This window comes from Lissotriton helveticus, chromosome 6, assembly GCF_964261635.1.
Source record: "Lissotriton helveticus chromosome 6, aLisHel1.1, whole genome shotgun sequence".
Lineage (NCBI taxonomy): Eukaryota > Metazoa > Chordata > Amphibia > Caudata > Salamandridae > Lissotriton > Lissotriton helveticus.
This window is the reverse complement of record NC_136067.1, coordinates 2,125,457,976-2,125,479,173: the sequence shown is the minus strand read 5'-3', so window position 1 is coordinate 2,125,479,173 and position 21,198 is coordinate 2,125,457,976.

Below are 21,198 nucleotides of genomic sequence, written 5' to 3'. Positions count from 1 at the left end.
ATTTACATATACCAAGCACCCAAACAATTAATGGTACAAAATTACAAGGGCTCAATTAGATAGGGTGTTCGTAAATAGGGGCGCCAGAGGTTTTGCTGTGGAGGTCGATGGCGTTTCGGCCTGCAGAAGTGTTAGGCCATCATCAGGACAGGTTACATTTGTTTTAGAATGCAGTGCTGGGGTAGGAGGATAAATGGTTCTTAAGTGTGGGTATAATGGGTGGACCCAAGGTGGACAGAGAAGAGAAAGTTATGTAGGGATGAAACAGAAAAGGAAGTGCTGTAGAAGGGTTACAGCGTGGAGCGCTAAAGATGAATACCACGTGATTATTAAGGAGGAACGGATGTGTAGACTAGCGCAATTGCTGGCGAAATCGGTTATTGAACTACAGCATGGTGTGCTAAAAATAAGTGCTGCGTGACTGTTACAAAAGAATGTGCAGGATAGTGCGATTGATAGCAAACAGGGGGGTATGGAATTGCAGCAAGTTGCTCTAAAGATGAATACTGCCTGACTGTAAAGGAGGAAAGGATGTGAAGCACAGCTCAATGGCTGGCAAAAATTGCGGGAGGTGGGCACGGGCTTGTGAGAAGGCGATGATGCAGGAGAAGGCACTTACTTAGGATATGGTAGGAATGAGGTGAGTCGGGGCGTGTAGAGCTGGGACTTAAGATCGCAATTATATGTGGATGAGGGGAACATCCGTGAGGAATGGTATGCGAGAATTCAAACCCACAGAGCGGAATTACTTGTTGCTTAACTCTAGCTACCATCCCCAGGGCCTACGCGACTGTGACGGGGCGGAAGGAATGGGCAGGAGACGAGTTCTCGTTAGGGAAGGCTTTATTGCTGCGTACAAGTAATCTGTGCAGGTCTTCCTGGTGTGCGCCACCCGGCGCAGGGATCTGCTGCGGCTAGTCCTGCGGGTCTTCCCTTTGACAGTCTCAGTCCTTCGGAATCCCTCAGGTTCTCTCTGGTTTGGGAGCCATCCTCGTGGGCCTGTCGGTTTCCCAAATGGGTGTTTTTGGTTGTGCTCGGGAAAAGGAGGCAGCCATCTCAATAGCCTGAGCTGTTGTTAGGTTGTGATGCTGTTGCAACCATCGTTGGGTGGCATAGGGTAGGGCCTCGAGATACTGTTCTAAGTATATAAGGTCCATTATTTCATCCTTTGTGCTGGTAGTAGGGGTAAGCCACTAGTCGGCGGCCATCTTTAGTCTTACAAAGAGAGTCTTGGGGTTTTCCCCAGGGGGTACCCCTTTCTTTACAAAATTTCAGGCGGTAGGCTTCTGCGTCTAATCCTAAATGGTTCAATATAATACGCTTTACTTCAGCGTAGGGGGTATCCCCGTTGGGGTTTTACACTTGGTAGGCCACTTGAGCTTCGCCGACTAAGAGAGGAGCCAGAAAGAAAGGCCAATTGCTGATAGGCCAGCCACAGGCCCTGGTGGCCCTCTCAAAATTAAGAATAAAGGAGTCCGGATCTTCTCCGGGTTGGTACTTCTGTAATGCTACTCCCGCAGACCCATGGGGTATTATTCTTTCTTCACCGTGGCCCCGCACGGGGGTTTCCGTCCACGATTTTGGGGGGTCGACATTCTGGGCAGTCAGGGCCTTCTTCAATATCTCCCGGTCAGCCTGTGCGGAATTGAGCTGCTGTTCCACAACCCACTTGAGTCGTTCTTGCCCTTTAATTAGTTATTGTACTACAGTTTCCATCTCTTCTATACAGATGGGTGCAGTGCCCGCATTCTCCACCACTGTGACGGGGGCGGAAGGAATGGGTAGGAGACGAGTTCTCGTTAGGGAAGGCTTTATTGCTGCGTACAAGTAATCTGTGCAGGTCTTCCTGGTGTGCGCCACCCGGCGCAGGGATCTGCTGCGGCTAGTCCTGCGGGTCTTCCCTTTGACAGTCTCAGTCTTTCGGAATCCCTCAGGGCTCCTCCGGTGCCTGGGGTCGTCTACGTCCGTGGTGCCTCTCGGGTGAGAAGGAAAACACAGAAGGAAAGGGTCAGGTGGTTTCCAGGTCGGAACGCAGTGAAGGGGAAAGGGAGTGAGGAAATCACCGGTGTGCAACACTCGGGGCGTCCGTTCTGTGAAGGGTAATAGTGATTGGGAAAGGGTACACCGGGACGGGGGAAAACCAGCTCACTCGGTCGTCCCACCCTTTTTCCCAACCCAGCCCGCAATCCTGCTCTGTACCTGAGAAAGCCACACACCTCCCCTGGCTGAGAGGCTGGGCGGCTCGTGGGTACGGTGGCCTCCTGGCGTTCTCGCCGTCGATGGTACGGCTTCCCTTCTCCTCTCCTCCTCAGCTCCTCCTAATTCGTTCTCTCTTTGCTCCTCTTCCGACTCGTCTCTCCAACCTCTGACTCTCCCGATGTACAAGCACGCTGTCTCGCAGCCTGCTTCCGTATTTGACGCGGCAGCGTCCATGGAGGGCCCCGCCCACTCCTCATGCGTCTCCCAGTTAAAGGGCCAGGTCATTCCTTCCTCCTCCGCAGCCCCGACAGGTGATTCAGCAGGGGGTAGGTCGTTCTGTAATGACGACAAGAAAGGGAGGGGTTGATATGTGTCCTCCGTGAGGGTCCGGTCACCCCAGTCCTGTTGGGCCGGCGGGGTCACCCCGTTACAGCGACGGACTTCCATTTGGGCAATTTCTACGGATCCGTCTCAATTGCAAATGGAGAAAGGACTTCTTCAGGGAAGCTGCAGTACTTACAGAGAAACTCGCCTCACGTGGCTAACTGAGAAAATTGGTTACAAGAGCAAGAAAACGCGCGTGGTACAATCACCGCAAAACCTTACTTTCACCTAAAGAAAGTTCTTGGATCCCCTTTGTATCCACGTTTTCTCCCTCCAGCAATAAACTATCCAATATCATTAAAACCAACTGGAACATACTTGCCTCACTCAACATCTTCAAGGAACCTCCACTCTTCTCGTACCGCAAAGGTAAAAATCTCTCAGACCATCTCGTACATGCCATTACGTGGCCACAAACTAATATCTGGGATGAAACAGTCCGAAGATCATTGAACCTTCCACCACTTCTGGGACATTACAAATGCCAAAGGTACTCGGCATGTTCAACTACAGTAAACACTAAATGTTTTGAACCCAATGGACAAAACTACGACCTAAAATCATTTACCAACTGTAGATCCCAGAACGTCATCTACTCTGTAAAATGCCCTTGCAATCTCCTATACATTGGCCAGACCACCCAGATGGTCGAGGACCACATCCTACAACACCACAGTCGCATGAGATGCGGCGTTCTGACAGCACCTTTGGTGGCACATTTCAAAGAAAAAACCACAATGAATCTGAAGTCACCTGGATGGTGATTGACCAACCATTGTTGCCCATCAGGAGTGGCAACATCCAGGCACTCCTCAGCAGGTGTGTGTGTCGCTGGATTCCCCACTGTAATAGCATTACTCTTGGCCTTAATACTCTGGACGAATGGAATACCATACTTGCATAATTGTCCCTTCTGAACTGTTCGTGCTCTTCATGTACCCCCCAAATCTCCCTTGGCAGATTCCTTTATATGTGTCACTTACCATTAGCGTCCCCATTCATTGTGTCTATTCACCTCTTGCATTTGGTCTGTAATTATTGTTTTACTTTCTTATTATATTTTGGTTCACAACAAATGTGGTTTATTGCTGCCTTGGTATGTCATTTCCCGATTCTGCTTTTGTCAATACAACTTGACTGTTGCTTGTACTTTAGACTTCAAAGCATGCCATGCACTTGAAACTCGTTTTTCAACCGTGCGTGCTTATGACAATTGTTAAAGACCTTTCAAAGTGTTTGAAAATATTACCACGTTGGAACATGGGATCGGCAATTGTTATCACGGACCCCTCTAAGTCTTTCTTCGCCTATTTTCCTGCCACTCGAACGGCAGTTTTCATTTGAACGCTCTAGTCGTTCCCCTGTCCACATTCCACGTGACCCCATACACTCATTTTTAGTGCACCATGCTGTATTTTAATAACCTGTTTCGCCAGCAATTGCGCTAGTCTACACATCCTTTCTTCCTTAATAGTCACGCGGTATTCATCTTTAGCGCTCCACGCTGTAACCCTTCTAGAGCGCTTCCTTTTCTGTTTCATCCCTACATATCTCTCTCTTCTCTGTCCACCTTGGGTCCACCCATTATACTCACCCTTAAGAAGCATTTATCCTTCTACCCCAGCACTGCATTCTAAAACAATTGTAATGTGTCCTGATGATGGCCTAACACTTCTGCAGGCCGAAAAACCTTCAACTTCCACAGCAAAACCTCTGGCACCCCTACATTCCGGACACCCTACCTAATTGAACCCTTGTAATTTTGTACCATTCATTGTTTGGGTGCTCTGTATATGTAAATAATAATTTTTGCTTCACTTTGTTCCTTGTCGCACCCACCACATTCGCTGTATATACCACGTCATATCTCACTAGCGCCGTCACAAAAGTTCACAAGCATTTGTGCACAGTATTTTGTTGGTTACATGACATTTAATGTAACGCAGTGCCATTATCCCATGTGCTTGTACATATGAAGTTTAATATGTCCAACATGCCTATTAATTGAAATACAAATTTCTTTACATGAACATGTTTCCGTGTGTTTCTCCCTTTTGTTTTATACTGATTTAAGTTCTATACCTATACACAGGAAGAAATTAAACATTTGAGGAGTTCCTCATAGTAATGCAGTCACTTTCAACTAACTGTAATTTTGGACCTATTACTGATGAGATGATTAGAGACCAAATTATAGTCCACGTTAAGAGCAAAAACGTCTGAGAACAATTGTGGCTTTTTTTATAGTCCACGTTAAGAGCAAAAACATCTGAGAACAATTGTGGCTTTTTTTATAGTCCACGTTAAGAGCAAAAACGTCCAAGAACAATTGTGGCTTTTGGGGGATCCAAACTTACAGATGGTTATTGCTACTGTCAAAGCTCAAGAACAATCAGAAAGATGGATGAAATCATTGAGCAAAGAGAATTAGAATGCAGAGGATATGTGTAGCATGGGTTTGAGTGGTCCCAGGGCAGGTAGTCAGTCTCTGGTAGCTTTCCCTGAAATATTCAACCTGTGAATACCAGCAGTTTCCATGGGGGTAATCAAACACTCAGAAGAGGAGACGGGAATTGTTCCTGTTTTAAATGTGGCAGCACCAACCACATAGCCTTGTAACTGTTGTGTCCTGAATGAGGTAGAGAATGCAGTAAGTGTGGGCGTCTAGGACATTTTGCAAGAGTTGCAGAGATTCCAGAAAATAGGTGGTGCCACAGGCATGTAAGTGATGATGAAGGCGAAGGCAATAAGGGTATAGTTCTGTCCATTTCTAAAGGTATGGATGGATCAGAAATGGATGGTACTGAGGTACAGGAAGCTTAGAGACCACCCAAATGTAGTGTTTGGGTATTAGACTAAGTCTAGAGTTGATGGCTGATTCAGGATCACCATAGACTATTGTTACTAAAGACTATTGTGTGTGACGGTTGGGCAAAAAAATATGTTTGGATACGCTCAAGGAGTCTAATATAATTGCAGAGTTTTGAAGGTTCCAGGATTGACATGTTAGAGTATGAGGGAGTAGATATTGAGTTCAAAGGGAGAATGCGAAGATTAAATTATATGTGGCTGTCAATGGTGTGAATGTGTTGGGGTGGCAAGACCAACAAAACGTGGGCATTATGCTTAACCCGAGGTGTAAGGATCCTGTGTTATTACAGTCTGGGGGGGAACAAAGGGATGGAATAATACAATTGTTCTCCAACGTTTCAGTCATCGTATTAAAGTAAAAGCTAATTCTGTTCCTGTGAAACAGAAATTTAAGGGGGTACCAGTGAATGTCAAACAGGAATTAAAAGGAGCGCTGGAAGAGTTTGTCAACGATGCGATAATTGAAGAGGTAGAATCCTCTGAGTGGGTATCCCCTATTGTTTTGGCTCGCAAACCTTATAAGGGCATCAGGGTATGTGTGGGCATGAGGGCCCTTAATGCAGATTTAGTGGTGGAATGTCACCTATTGGCTAACATAAATTAAGTTTTGAGTATGCTTGAAGAGCCAAAGTTTTTTCCACTTTGGATCTTAGTTTGGCATTCTATCAAATTGAACATAGAGGAACTCAAGCATTCACTGTGTTTCTTATTCCCCAGGGTTTATTTCAATTTAAAAGGATGCCATTTGGACTTGCCTCTGCTGCTTCATTATTCCAGAGAGCTAATTTCCACATTTTTAAAGATCTTGATAAATGTGTGAAGTGTTTTCAGTATGACCATCTTGATATTTTCTCAAAATGAGGAAAAAAACAGGGAGCATGTAGTTACTGTGTGGAAACTATTGAAAGGTCATGAATTAATACTGAAGGCAGAGAAATTTAAACTTTTCTGTGAATCTGTTGAATATGTAGGGCACACTTTGTCACGTGGTTCCAAAAAATGCTCCTGCTAACATGGAGAAACTGTTATTTTTTGAAGGATTATGCTAATATTACAGTGAATTCATACAGGCTTTTGCTACTAAGAGACCTTACGAGGAGTAAAGCATAATTTATATGGACAGACAAACAACAGGTTGCTTTCCAGCAGATAAAAAGGGAAATTGCACATGCTCCCACATTGGACCTTTTTGTAGAAATGACATGCACTTTTACAGTTTGTATGGTATTGGAAGAGGTTTGGGACTGAAATGTGTTAAAGAAGAATATTGTGTTGCGTTTGCATATGGGACACTGAGTGAGGCAGAAAAAATGTATTCAGTTATTGAGAAGGAGCTCCTGACATGTGTATAAGCAGTTGAGCACTTCCGCAACTAAGTGTGGAGGAGTAGGTTCATTCTTAGGACAGACCACAAGCCACTGGTGAGCATTTTGTCTCCTGGTGGGATGTGGAACGCCACTGCACGGATTTCAAGACTTGCCTCAAGGTTACAGGAATATAACTTTGGAGTAGAACATGTGCCATTTTAACGTAACATTACAGCTGATTGTTTATCCAGGTTGCCATGTCCTGATGAAGGTGATGTGGAGCGTGATGAAATTGAAATGATTACGAAAGTTAAGGATTTTGTGGTCGTGGAGTTTGCTGGATTGTCAGAGGAATTATATAAACAATGGTTCTGTCGGGTTCGGACAGATTGCTTCCAAGATTAAGTAAGTAATTTACTCAGTACTTCATTAATTATCAACTGAGCCAATCAAAACAGTGAACAAAATAACATTACAAATCCAAACCTTGTCAGGAAAATTAAAATAATTTTATGAATTATTCACATTCATAGACACCCTGTTTTCATTTGAAAAACAAAATAGCTGTACTGCAGACAACGGCGCATCAATTTGTGACAAGAGTGAAATTCAAGTGCTCAGTGATGCATTGTGAAATTGTGAATTCGTGACTTTTTGTACAGTGGGGAAAGGGGAAGGGAGGATATTTAGCCAGCGGGACTTTAGTATAGTTGGTACTGTGGGCCACGTCAGTTGGTTATATCACAGACTGCTTGTAGTTGGTCCAAAAATATAATGTGTCGACGTTCCAACCCTAGCAATGCCCTATTTATGGGTCACTGCGGGTCTTCGACAGGACTGGGGGCAGGGAGGGGCCGAGTTGCACACCTAGGGTGCTCCCAGGCTGTGTAAATAGCTTGATCCCTTGCCTAGCGGATAGCCAGGACTCTGGTTCCAAAGCTGAGTAATTCTAGGGTGTAAAACACGGCATAATCATTTGTCTTGAGGATAGCCAGGGCTCTGATTCCCATGCAGTGTAATTCTGCTGTAAACCAATTAGTCAGCAGTCTCAAAACACCTCAGTTATCAGGTTTTATCCATCTAATGCGAGTGGTGTGTTGTAAATTCAATGGATCTTAGATCAAGTTGTGGATTCCCAAAGGTAACAGACGCACCGTGTTTCCTCCGCGCTGTCTGTTCTCGTTTCTAATCCGGGTGGATTGTCAGAGGAAGCATGGAAAAACAGATGGAGGAAGATGACAATTTGCAAATGGTTAATAAGTACTTAGTAATTGGAAGGCCTAAAGAGAAGAGTGTTTTCACTCAAACACAACCATTTTTCATAGTTTCAGAAGAATTGGTTATGGAAGGTGACTTATGAGGGGCGTGGCTTGGACGCCGACCGGGATGGCTGTGTGAGCGAGCTGCTCCGCGCCTGATCCGATACTAATCCTGAAAAACCTGCCGTGGGTGCTCCCGGAAGCGCGGTTTTACCGTGCGAGGTGCTGCCCAAGCGGAGGGGAGAGTCTGGAACCGATGGGAGCTCAGACACGGTGCGGCGGCCCGATCCCAGAGTTCGGAGGAGCCGAGCGGCGGCCATACAAAATGGCGGCTCGGGAAAACTAGTGGACTGCCCACGGGACAAAGTGAGCCCGGACTGAGCCGGAATACAAGCAGCTGCCTCGCAGGGCGAGTGGGACGTGGGTAAAATAGAAGATAATTCCAGCGCTGCACTGAAGAAGCAACGTCCTCGCTACCCAAGGGATCGATGAATGAAGCGCCCATCCCCCCGCTCCCCGACATGGAGGCCGAGTGAGTAGCGGACTGCTCTCAAGAAGCAACGCTTCCGTCAGGCGGCTGCTGGGTCTTCCGGGGACCGGTGCGAGGGACGTGGAGTATTGGCAGCGAGCTCCCGTGTGGCTGCAGGAGCGGACCCGGAACATCGAAGAATGCAACGGCTGCTGAGGGCATCCGGGACCTTCATGGCCGCGCTCTGATCGTCAGCGGGGGCTGCGGGGACCCATACTAGGCGGTGAGTCTCACACCGCTGGGAAGCCCAAGGCGTGAGGGTGGAACGGCCTCGGAGCGGGGTTTAGTGTTAAGCTATACGCCTCACACGGCGCACCGACCCTGGGCAGCTGACGCAGCCGGTTCTGGAAGGCGCCCGCCAGCGCTCTTAAGATCTTATTGCTGGCTCACTACGGCTGGCTTGAACATCCCCCGGGCCTGCGGTGGGGGTACAGTGGGTCCACACAACCAACGGCCGTGCCCATACAGGGAGGCCCAGGGGCCAAGAATGCTCTGGGGGTGCAGGGCACAGTAAATGAGGTCATAAACGCTCTTTTGGCTGCGGGGACGCAGCCCTTGTACTGACAAAGACTGGGCCCTGCTGAGAGGAATTGGTGGGCGGTATACCCGTACCGGGGGACCCCTGGAGGTGGCCCTGGGGCGGCGCTTGCAGCGTTTGAGATGGCGGCTACCGGCGGTGTATCGGGCGTACCGCATGGTCGCGACGTTGCGACATCCTTGATCCAAGATGGCGGAACCCATGCCCAACCGGATACATCGACACAGGAACAAAGGCTAAACCTGCGTCTCGACAGCATACTAGAAGCAATAACCGCGACGAAGGACTCGCTGCACCTCGACATAGCGCAGGTTGCGATGGGGCTGGGTCTCCTGTGGGCGGATCATGCCAAGCTCTCAGATAGAGTGAAGGAAAATGAACAACTGCTTCAGGAGCTGAAACCGGCGGTGGTGACTGCGGAACACAAACTAACGGATATCCAGGGCCGCTTGGCGACTCTGGAGCGACGAGCTGAAGATGCTGAAAGTCGCAATCGAAGAAATAACGTGAGGGTGGTGGGCCTTCCAGAAAAAATTGTGACCTATATGGAGAACTGGTTTCAGACGGTGGTGGCGCCGGAGGGTCTGTCTCCATTCTTCTCCTTGGAGCGAGCACACAGGGTACCAGCCCGCCCACCTCTGCAGGGCCGACCGCCTAGGCCGATGGTGGTAAAACTGTTGCACTACAAAGATCGCGATCTGCTGATTCAAAGAGCACGTTCACAGGGCCCCTTCCAAGTGGACAATAACAAAGTTACGATCTTTCCAGATTACACACAGGAAGTCCAGAAACACAGGGCATCCTTCTTATCAGTGAAAAAAGAATTGAGGGATGAAGGGATTCAATACTCCTTGCTTTTCCCTGCCAAATTAAGGGTGATCCTGGATGAGAACACTCACTTCTTTCAGACCCCGGATGACGCATGGTCATGGCTTGAAATGTACCACGCTGGAACGGATCGCTCATACAAAAGCGGTAGGGGAAGGCAAAAGCCGGTCCAAGTACGGAAATCGCAGCGCATTCGCACACGAAATAAACTCGAAAAAACCAAGCGAGATGCTAAGATGGCAGCGGACAGAGAAGGGGCATTGGCTGCAACAGCGATCATAACGGGATCACAGCAAGAGAAGACATCGGGGGGGTCGGACTCTGACGAGGTGGGTGAGAAGTCCGGAGGAGACGAATCGGAAACTGGGAGCGTGAAGGGTCCGGCGGTCACCCCACAGACTTCAGATGGACTGTTTAATGAGTGACGTTTCGGAGAACTGAACAATTCCGAGATCCCTAATGGGACAGACTCTCCAGATATCTGGTGGACTATCAGGTATGGAGCTGTGACTGCAGCATGGGATCCAGGGCGCGGGGTGGGGGCTCTGCCGGCACAGGTCGGCGCTCACGCACCCTCTTGTGGCCCTTAAGGCCTTCTGTGGTGACGACCACAGATTAGTGTAATGTGTGCTGTGTTGAAGGTTTGGAACGGGGCTGAAGCTGGGTTATTAGGTCCTGTCCTCGGGAGAGGGTTTGGGGAGTTTTGCGGGATGTTTTGAATGGGGGGTACAACTGCTGCGATGTAGGGAACTACTGTTTGTCATTGTTACTGCGCAGAGACAACTGTAATGGGGACGTTACCTAATTTAAAATGCATCACATGGAATGTCCGTGGTCTTCGAACGATGGTGAGACGTCATAAGGTACATGCCTATTTGGTGCGGCGAGGCGTCCAGATAGCAATGTTACAGGAAACTCATTTGACCAAGAAGGAATGCGCTGCACTGCAGAGGAGGTGGCGTGGTCAGGTGTTTGGCACCGCATACTCCGCATTTGCCAGAGGAGTGCTGATATGGATAAGGGCAGGGACGCCGTTCCAGGTTACGAACCAGCGGGTGGACCCTGAAGGTAGATATGTGGCAGTAGAGGGGAGGCTATACGGTAGGGAGGTGGTCCTGTGTAGTGTATATGCCCCCAACGCAAATCAGGCCCGCTTTTTTGATTGTTTAACAAGCTCGCTGGCCTGTTTCCTGGCAGGCCCCATCATATTAGGGGGTGAATTTAACTCGATCACTGATGTGATACTGGATAGATCGCACCCACCATTGACCGACTCCCCAGTGCGTAGGCTAGCCGCTCACAGGAAGGACTGGCAAGAGAGATGGGGATTGATAGATGTATGGAGGGAGCAACACCCTGAGGCTGGGACTATTCCTTCTTTTCGGCGATACACGCACTGCATGTTAGATTAGACTCGGTGCTCTGTAGTGGCCCTTTAGCAGCTGTGATAACTCATACGGAGTATCTAGCCAGGACCATCTCAGATCATAATCCCTTATTGGTGTCAGTACGGTGGCAGCAGGCGAGATCGGCAGTCCCTACATGGCGGCTGCGGCCTGATACACTGGAAGATCCGGTGTTTGGTGACACGGTCCAACAGGGCGTTGAGCACTATTTTGAGATGAACGAGGGCTCAGCCACCATGAGATCATTTGAATGGGATGCGATGAAAGTAGTGGTGAGAGGCGTATGCATGGGCAAATTCTCGAATGCAAGGACGACAGTTTTGAATGATTTGGCGAAGGCGGAAGAGGTATTAAGGGGTTTGGAACAGCAAAGACCAGAACGACCAAATTTACAGGAGCGATTGCTTGAAGCTAAGGAGGTGGTGGCGACTGAAACGGAACAGTTGCGGCGCTATGATTATAAGTTGTACGCAATTAAGGTACACGCGGAGCGGGATAAAGTGGGTACGCTCCTGGCCAAGCTCGCTACCCCGGAACCTAGAGGGTGCCCGATCATGAGTATAAGAACGGAGAAGGGGGACATAGTCTACTCGCAACTTGCGGTTCTGGCGCGCTTTCAATCCTACTACACGAGATTGTATGAATGCCACCTAGAGGCGGAGGTCTCTGAGATAGGTGAGTACTTGGAATCGGTCCCACTGCCGGTACTAGATGGCGAAGCTGCGAAGGACCTGGGAGGTCCCACAACAGTAACTGAGATTAAGGTAGCTATCAAACAAATGGCCAGAAATAAAACTCCAGGGGTGGATGGACTGCCGATTGAGTTCTATGCCAAATTTATTGACATCTGAGCACCCAAACTATTGGTGGTGTACTCGGAGGCCGAGAAGCTGGGACGCTTGCCTGAATCAATGAGGGAGGCGCTAGTGGTGCCACTGCTGAAACCAGGCAGAGATGCATTGGATGTAACATCTTACCGCCCCTTGTCTATGTTGACAGTGGATTATAAGATCTTGAGCCGTATCTTGGCCACCAGACTACTGCCGCACATGGCCACACTAGTGCATAGGGATCAAGCGGGATTTATCCCGACCAGGAACACATCAATGAATATACGCCGTCTCGTTCGGATATTAGACGATGCCAGGGCCTCAACTCAGTATTATCAGTTGATATTGAAAAGGCTTTTGACAGCCTCGAGTGGGGGTACCTAGATGAGGTATTGGTGAAATTAGGGGTCGGAGAAGGCTTCAGGAGGTGGTCGAGAGTTCTCTACTCGTCGGCGACGGCTAGGGTACGACTGGGGCCGGTTATATCTTCAGCTTACCCTGTATGTAGGGGGACGAGGCAGGGATGCTCACTGTCCCCCTTGCTGTTCGCATTAGCGATGGAGCCGCTGGCGGCGCAGGCAAGGTCGGGTGTAATGTATAGAGGGGTCACACAGGGTGCAGAGACACATTACATATCACTATATGCAGATGATCTTTTACTATACCTAGAGGACACTGGACAAGCCCTGGAGGGAGTAGTGGATATGCTGGCTAGATTCGGGCAGTTGTCAGGCCTTAAGGTAAATTGGGCTAAAACCTGTGTGTTTCTGCTACGGACGGACACACCGTGCCCCCCACTCACGATGGAGGTGCTGTGGGAGCCCTCCTGCTTCACTTACTTAGGAGTGTGCATCTACCATGAGGCCACGGACCTGTTGGAGGGCAACGTGGGACGTTGCGTGCACGCACTGAAGGGTAGCATGGCCTTTTGGGCCTCCCTCCCTCCCTCTGTCGGTGTTGGGACGAGTAGCATTACTGAAGATGGTGGCACTTCCACGGCTGCTTTACTATTTCCGGACTCTGCCGATATGGATTCCACAGAGGGTCTTTAAGGAGCTGAAGGTGCTGGTCACTGGCTTCCTTTGGGGCCACGGACGGCGCAGGGTGGCGTTAGGTACTCTGACTAGGCCCAAGCTTGAGGGGGGGATGGCAGTCCCTGATTTTGAATTGTACTACCTGGCGGCACAACTGCAGATTTTAACGCAACACATGCCAGGGAATTCAGGGGACCAGACCACGAACGAGGGATTGGTATCCAGAGGCATGTCTTGTCATACATAGTTATGCAACAGAAACTTGATATGAGGGCCCTCATGTTGGAGGAACGAACTCTCAAATTATGTTGGCACAGGAGTCTGAAGAGAGCGAGAAGAACCCGACCTTATGCACCGGAGATACCGCTGGGGATGCTGACTGCGCTGCCACATGGGGGCGATTGGTCCCCGTTATTAGAATGGGAGGAGTTGGGTGTGCAGATGGTGGGGGACCTGTACATAGATGGGGAATTGGTCCCCTTTCAGACATTGCAGGAGCAGTTTGGCCTACCAGACGGGACCTTTCTACTGCACGAAGCAGTGATTGCTGCGATGCAGAGGCACTGGAAGGGAGGGCTAGCCGAGCCGGAGACGACCATGGCATTCCAATATGTGGTGATGGCGGCGGCTACTGTCAAAGCGGTGACTTGCCTCCACACTAGAATGTAACATGAGGGACTGGAACCTCTGCTAGCACTGAAGACGCGATGGGAGGGTAGCATAGGCAAACCCATACCGGACACGGTCTGGAATCATGTTCTAAGTCGAACATGGAAGGGTACAAGGAACGCACGATTCCAGCAGGTACATTTCTTCATCATCCATAGGGCCTACCTGACTCCGGAGAGGATTAAAAGATATTTTCGGGTGCATGATGCAATGTGCCCGAGATGCTTGGCACCTGAGGTTGATCTGGATCATCTGTTGTGGGGCTGTCCGAGACTAGGGACGTACTGGCCGGACGTGGGGGAAATCCTGAATGTGATAACGGACAGGGAAGTGGACTTTGACATGGCGGCATGTCTACTGCTTTGGTTCCCTCATACTAAGAGGACGAAAGTTACGAGTACATTTATTGACCTTGGACTCATGCTGGCTCAGAGGGAGATCACCTGGCACTGGAAATCTAAGGAAGGCCCGTCAGTGAGGAGGTGGATGAATGAGCTGTTGAAATGGTCCGGAAGTGAGAGCGTTCTCAGAATGCGACAGGCTACTAGGACTGATAACGAGAAAAGCTTGGAAATGGCGAGAGCATGGGAAATGGTGGTTCAAGCTTTGCGTGACTACATGGTAGGGGATGAAGATGAGATGAACTGAATGGACAGGACTACATGATGCCTAAGCGTCCGACAGCAACTCCCGATAAGTAGCGTGCTCCGGGGTTGGTACAGATTACACGCGCCCGCATCAGCAGCAGTTGGGGGAGGGTGGAGGGGGGGGAGGCATACGAGGGGTAGTTAGGCACTGCGACACAGTCTAGGGGGGTATCCGCAGCTAGGGTGTGAGGCTCGACTATAGTATGGGAGGCCCCTGAGGGATGACAGTGGGTTTCAGGATAGTGATAATAATAGGACCCTGGAGGGGGTCGCTCGAGAAATATTGGAGAGATTGCATTGGGGTGTGTGCTCACTGCTGACGTTGTCCCCGCTAGACGTCTGTGTCAGTTTGATAGTGCATTTATGACAATTTTTTTTTTTTTTTAAATGGAAGGTGACTTATTATTCAAGGGGGGGAAAGTGTTCCTCCTGCTGGAATGTGAGGACGGATTTTGGACTTGGCTCACCAGTGACATCTGGGAATATCTTAAATGAAGAAACTGGTTAGGTCTGTTTTCTGGTGACCTGGATTGGATACAATGATATACCTCAGGCCTCAAAAAACCCTAAAAATGTTACTAAACAGGCAGGTCTAGTGACTATAATCTACTCAACATAATTATAATGAGCTTGGCCCATAAACTGGTTTCAAATGATTTGATCCTGGGCAAGTATTTTAATGCACAGAGACGCCATTTTCTTCTTTATCACATAAGAGAGAACCTTCAAATATGCAAGTTCAGCATGTCAGCTGTAGAGAAAACTATATTGTTTGATTTAATAGACTAAACATTTGCTCCATATATAATACAAATCTAGCCACAAATAGGATACAAATGACAGCTGATTTGCCTCAGTTCATTAACCGCATTGTCATCAGCGTGTGGGCAGGGATATTTCTCAAATCATGTTTAAAAACCGTCACTTTTAATAAATACATAACTAAAATATAAAGTAGCATCACACTGTCATTTGCAATGAGCAGATTTTACATTGAAATGCCAACAGAATTTCCCACTGACATGTGGTTTAAAAAATATATAATGTACAATGGTTGGAAATAGAGTTTCTGCAAATATTTGTCATTTGCACATCAACAAGTAAAGTGTTCTGATTTGTTTTGCTACTATGTAAACCTTTGTTTGCATCACACGTATGAATCACAAAAAAGTTTTTTCATAATTCTTGATATATTTTAAAATACTTGTACTATTTATTTACAAACTGTTTAAATTTTGTGTTAGAATAAAGACCTGACATTTTACAGGCTATTGCTTCACAATTATTGTCAGATAGCTCACTTGACAAAAAGCACTAACTATAAAAAGAGAAAGAAAAGTAAACACAATTTTCCAGGAACAGATAAGCAACAATTAGTAAAAAGACAAACTGGCATTTGACCTCTGTCCTTGAACAGACAGCAAATGTGTCAAGACAAAAACAAGATTTATAGGCGTCGTTATTGCGCATTCAGTTTCTGAATCAACAGAACACCTGTTTTTCCAGCTTAACGGACCACTAAATGCTAAAAAGAACTCTACCTGATAAAATCTCACTGGCAATTGCGAGTGGATTTTTCAAGGCCTGGACCTGCTGGTAATGGATTGCGGTGTGTGTTTGAAAAGTGATAAAATGCTCATAGTGTTTCATGCTCTACTTAATCCAGTTTCCTGGTCGGTCTCACCTAGGGAGAAAGTGGCTTTTGATGTATCTGGTCCTTTTAGCACTCCACCTCAGGAAGCCATTATCGCCTTGATCATGATCGACTATTATTCTAAGTGGCCAGAGGTTAGATTTGCGCCACAGATGACTTCTAAGGCTGTTGTTGAATTTAGTAGAGAAATATTTTCTCATGAAGGTTGTCTTGAAGTGATGGTGACGGACAAAGGTTGGTCTTCTTCCTACATGCCGTTCGGCAAGTTCTGAAAGGTCACCAAGGATAGCCATCTTCTCCTTAGTGGGATCCAGGGCGCCCACTGCAGATGCCCCATTGACTCTAGCCGGGAGATATTCAGGGGCTGGTTTCCCATGCCCTCTTGTTATGGATGGTAATTTTAATTATTATGTAAGGGAGTGTATTTTCTTTGTATAACATGCTTTGTTTATTTATTGCATGTTAATAGGTTAGTGTTTGTTTAAGAGTGTCAAGTGTTCCCCTGTAAATCTGTATTCTGGAACACTTGACTATAAACAAATACCTCTAACCTGACCTATTTGCTTTCAAGAGGTTGAATAAATCTAAACATTACACAAGGATGCAATACTTGTAAAGAGTATTCAGACAGACATATTATTCGTAAATTTTCTATTTATTTTCATTTTCATAGCTTGAGATAAGAAAACATTTTTTTTAATATAACATTTTTTGATATTTTTTACAGTACAAATTTGATATTTCAGTGCTAGAAATTCATTATTTACAGTGATAGACTTGATATGAACCCCACATATAAACTATAAAGTGCTAACAGTTAATCCGTCATTCATTCCACATCATTCGCTCAAAATCATACATACTCATACTAGTGACAAAAAACAGTAAAAACAACATAGGAAGGCAATACAGCTGAGAGTCTCAATGTATCTTTACGACTAAATGTTCATATCTCTTTATCTCGATGATACACAGATTGTAGATTGCTAATTCATTTGTTTCTTTTTCTTTTTTTAATCCCTCTGTACGTGGATCTCAGGTGTATGGGGCCTACGTACGTTTCGGTGAACTCTTTATTTTAAATTACCTTCATCAGGGCCAACATAGAGAAAAACAGGTACACAAACATATTTAAAATCAGGGGGTTCTTCTCATCTGAAATTAGAAATATAACAGCTGCGTGTTAATTTAACAGTATATGTTGCATCCTATTTACAAAAGTCAAATATGTACATTTTTTATTTTTTACCAAGTGCTAATGTGAAGAGCTCCAGACTAGCATAGAAATGCCTATTAGGAGAAACTAATAGTAACTGTGGTGACCTATAGGACGGTTCACATGGTTTCAAACATCCAGCAAAGTTAAAAGGATAGAAAAGAGCGTAAAATTAGTGTGAAAGTTCAAGAGAGATAAGAAGTACCTAAGAGTTTCACCTAGCGTGTCTTATTCTTAATTTGTACTATGTGAACAGACCCTCCACCTAGCATTGTCGTACTGGTATACACCTACTTGGAAGCGGAATGACCGCTTTACGTAGTGCAGTTCACAGGGGTGCTTTTGTCTTTTCAGCTTGGACAGTATCCTACAAGGGAGGTTGTTAATATATGTTAGACTTAAACCTGTGTCTGACCACTGTGCTGCGAGACACTAGTGAAATTTATCTACCTTTTAGTTATTTGTAGATTTACTCAAAGAGTCCTTTGTGAGCTGTGCGGGATCCCAGCCGGTCCGAACACAGTGCTGTGGGTTTTCGTGGTTGATATATTCTTTAAAGACCTAATCCTAAAGAGAACAATGCCAAATATGAAAACCTTCCAATATTTGGAAAGTCTCGTCATGTATCTTGGGCTTGATTAAGCAAAATGGGCAAGGGATCGCATCTTACCTATTATTCCTTTTCAGGTTCCTTCGCGTATTATATCTTGTTTTTGAGTTTTTTGGACACTCTTATTTTTGAATGATGATCTACATTGGCAGTTTATGACCAGTTTGATGGAACAAAAAAAAGGGGGATATCAACGTGATGATCATACCTAGCTGTGCTAGTATGTCGTAAAGCTACAAGTATTATACGTATGCGTGCGCCGAAATTTCGGTGTATCGGTTGTTCAAATAGTTACCGCCCCGGGCTCTGAGCGCGATAGCGGTAGAGCTATTAAATAGCTAGGCGATATAAACAAATGTGCGCCCACTGAGGCTAGCTCGTTGTTGGGGGAGTTGTTATCTTTAGCGCATACGATTCGGCTGAAGATAAAATAAAGTAAAACGGGCGAAAAAACGTACCCCGTCTTACATGACGGCTAACTTGTACGTTTGATTCCCTTAAAGAAGTTTATATCTGCTCTCTGTTGATCACGTACCTGTGAGATATCACATAGTGTGCCTGTAGTGGTACGTCCTGCACCCTAGATTGCTGCAACCAAATGTTCGAGCGATTCTGCTAGTATTTATAGCTCTATATGGCTGCATGGCTCCGGTGGTGCCACTTAACAAACTGGCGCCTATTCGTGTTTAATAGACATAGTTGAAGGACTGCTACTTGGACTCCTATCTATAATCCAATGCTACAATGACACGGAAAAATGACTTCCACCTCCGATTATATACTGATCCAAAATGGCGCTCATATATCGCATGCTGAGGGCGTTTTAGCCTACATAATGTGGTTTAATGATTACAAATGCATATTTAGTTGTTTTAATTGATAGCAGGAATACTAAAATGCCATTAATATGTAGACAGCGTGTCTATCATGATAGAAAGGGCTTCATGAGTATTAAGGTACTTCCCGGTTATGTAGTTACTATCCATGTTATTTCCTCATTGTGTCCATGGCGGACAGTGTCCAGAGTGTAAATCCAATACGTTTCTCGCTGTTTCCTAAGTTTTGTCATGTCTTTTCCTAGGATGGAGTGGATGCGCTCTAAGATCAGCTATCGCATATCTTTCTCTGTGTGTTGGTATTGTTTAGTGTGCTACCATGGGAGCATTCACTTTCCATGTTTTTATTGCGGATTTGTGCTCTGAGAGTCTGACCCTTAGTTCTCTTGCTGTCTCACCCACATACCCTATATCGCAAGGGCACAATATGAGGTAGACAATATTAGAACTTTTGCAGTTAGTCCTTTCTCGTAGGTGTCCAGATTTTTTGCCATACGTCCATGTCTGACTCGTAATGGCTTGGACACATGCATGGCATGTGCCACATTTGTGATTGCCTTTTGGGAGTGGTTGACCATCAATGGTCATTTGGCGTAGATTCCCATGATGTCTCATTCTGCTATGGACTAATTTGTCCCTAAGATTGGGATTTCTTCTAAAAGTAACTAGTGGTCTGCTAAGTTTTAAAGTCTCTTCATTAGTGTTCAAGATTTTCAAGTTTTTGTGAATCACTTGTCTGATCTTATCATTTAAGCTAGAGTGATTCAGTACACAAACTAACTTTTGGTTCTCTTGTTTTGGAGTTGTATTTATCAGGGAGTCTCTGTTATAATAAGTAGCTCTTTTTAAAGACTGGCGAACCAATCTTTTAGGATACCCTCGTGCCAGAAGACGATCTTGTAGTTTAGCTGCATGAAGCATGAAGTCCTTCATACTGGTGCAGTTCCTCCTTATCCTAAGGAATTCCCCAAAGGGGATCGAGTCCTTCTGGCATGCAGGATGGTAACTGCTGTGTTCTAGTATAGGGTTTTTTGCTGTGGGTTTCCTATATAGGCTTACAGTGAGCTCTCCGTCTTTATTATGTATCCAAATATCCAGAAATTCTACTTGATTTGGAGAAAAGTTGCAGGTAAATTTAAGATTCTGGTCTGCCATATTTAACCACTCCATATATTCTTTGAGTGCCTCTTCTGTCCCTGACCATATAAAATATATCATCTATAAACCTATGCCAGCTGGTGATGTTTTCATAAAAAGGGGCTAATTCATTAAATATGTGTTTTATTTCAAATTCCCCCATATGGATATTAGCTATACTGGGGGCACAGGATGCCCCCATGCTAACTCCTTTAATCTGCTGGTAAAGGTCTTGTTGGAATTCAAAAAAGTTGTTGTGAAGGACAATCTCTAGGCACTCTAAGAGAATACTGTCAGGTCTCTCACCCGGTGTCCTAGCTAGGAGCGCTGCCACCGCCTCCATAGCTCGGTCCTGGGGGATATTAGTGTAGAGTGATTCTATATCACACGTTACTAATAATTGTGTTGTTTCATTGAATGCTGTATGTTCCAGAATGGAAATCATGTGGCCTGTGTCCTTTATGTATGAGTTATAGGTTGTGGTAAGGGGACATAGAAAAGTATCTAGATATATGGAAAGAGGTTCTGTGCTGGAATTTATAGATGCCACTATAGGTCTTAAAGGGGGGGTCTACTGCATTTTTATGCGTCTTAGGGACACCATATAGCGCAGGAGTCACTGGGTTGAGTTGGATTAAAAAATCCATTTCTTTATGGCAAATATAGCCTTCAGTGAAAGCTTTGTTTACTGTTTCCTCTATTTGGGTCTTCATGTTGGATAGAGCTCTCCTTATAATGTTCTTCTATGGATAGCATCTGGTTTATCTTATTAGAATAGTGGGCGGTGTCCATTACCACTATCCCTCCCGCTTTGTCACAGGGTTTAATTGTTATACTTGCATTTTCCTGTAGTGTTTTGAGAGCTTGTCTCTCTGTTGTCTCCAAGTTTGCCTGAGGGGCAGGTATATATTTCAAGATTTTCTCTAGCTCCTTTACCACATTCCTCTCAAAGATGCCCACTTCTGGGCCTAGCATGTCAAGTGTTGGTGTGAAATTTGATGGGGGTTTGCAACCTGACGTGTTAACTTCCTCCTCTCTGGTTTCTGTGCCATCAAAAAACTTTTTTAATCTAACTTTCCGAAAAAAAGGAAAGAATGTCTTGGGTTATTTTAAACCGATTGGCTATGGAGCTCAAAACAAATGAGAGGCCTTTACTTAGAACCTTTATTTCCTCTGATGATAAGGTATGTTTCGATAGATTAAAAATGGGGATTGTTGATATATCTACTAGCCTTACTGTCTCC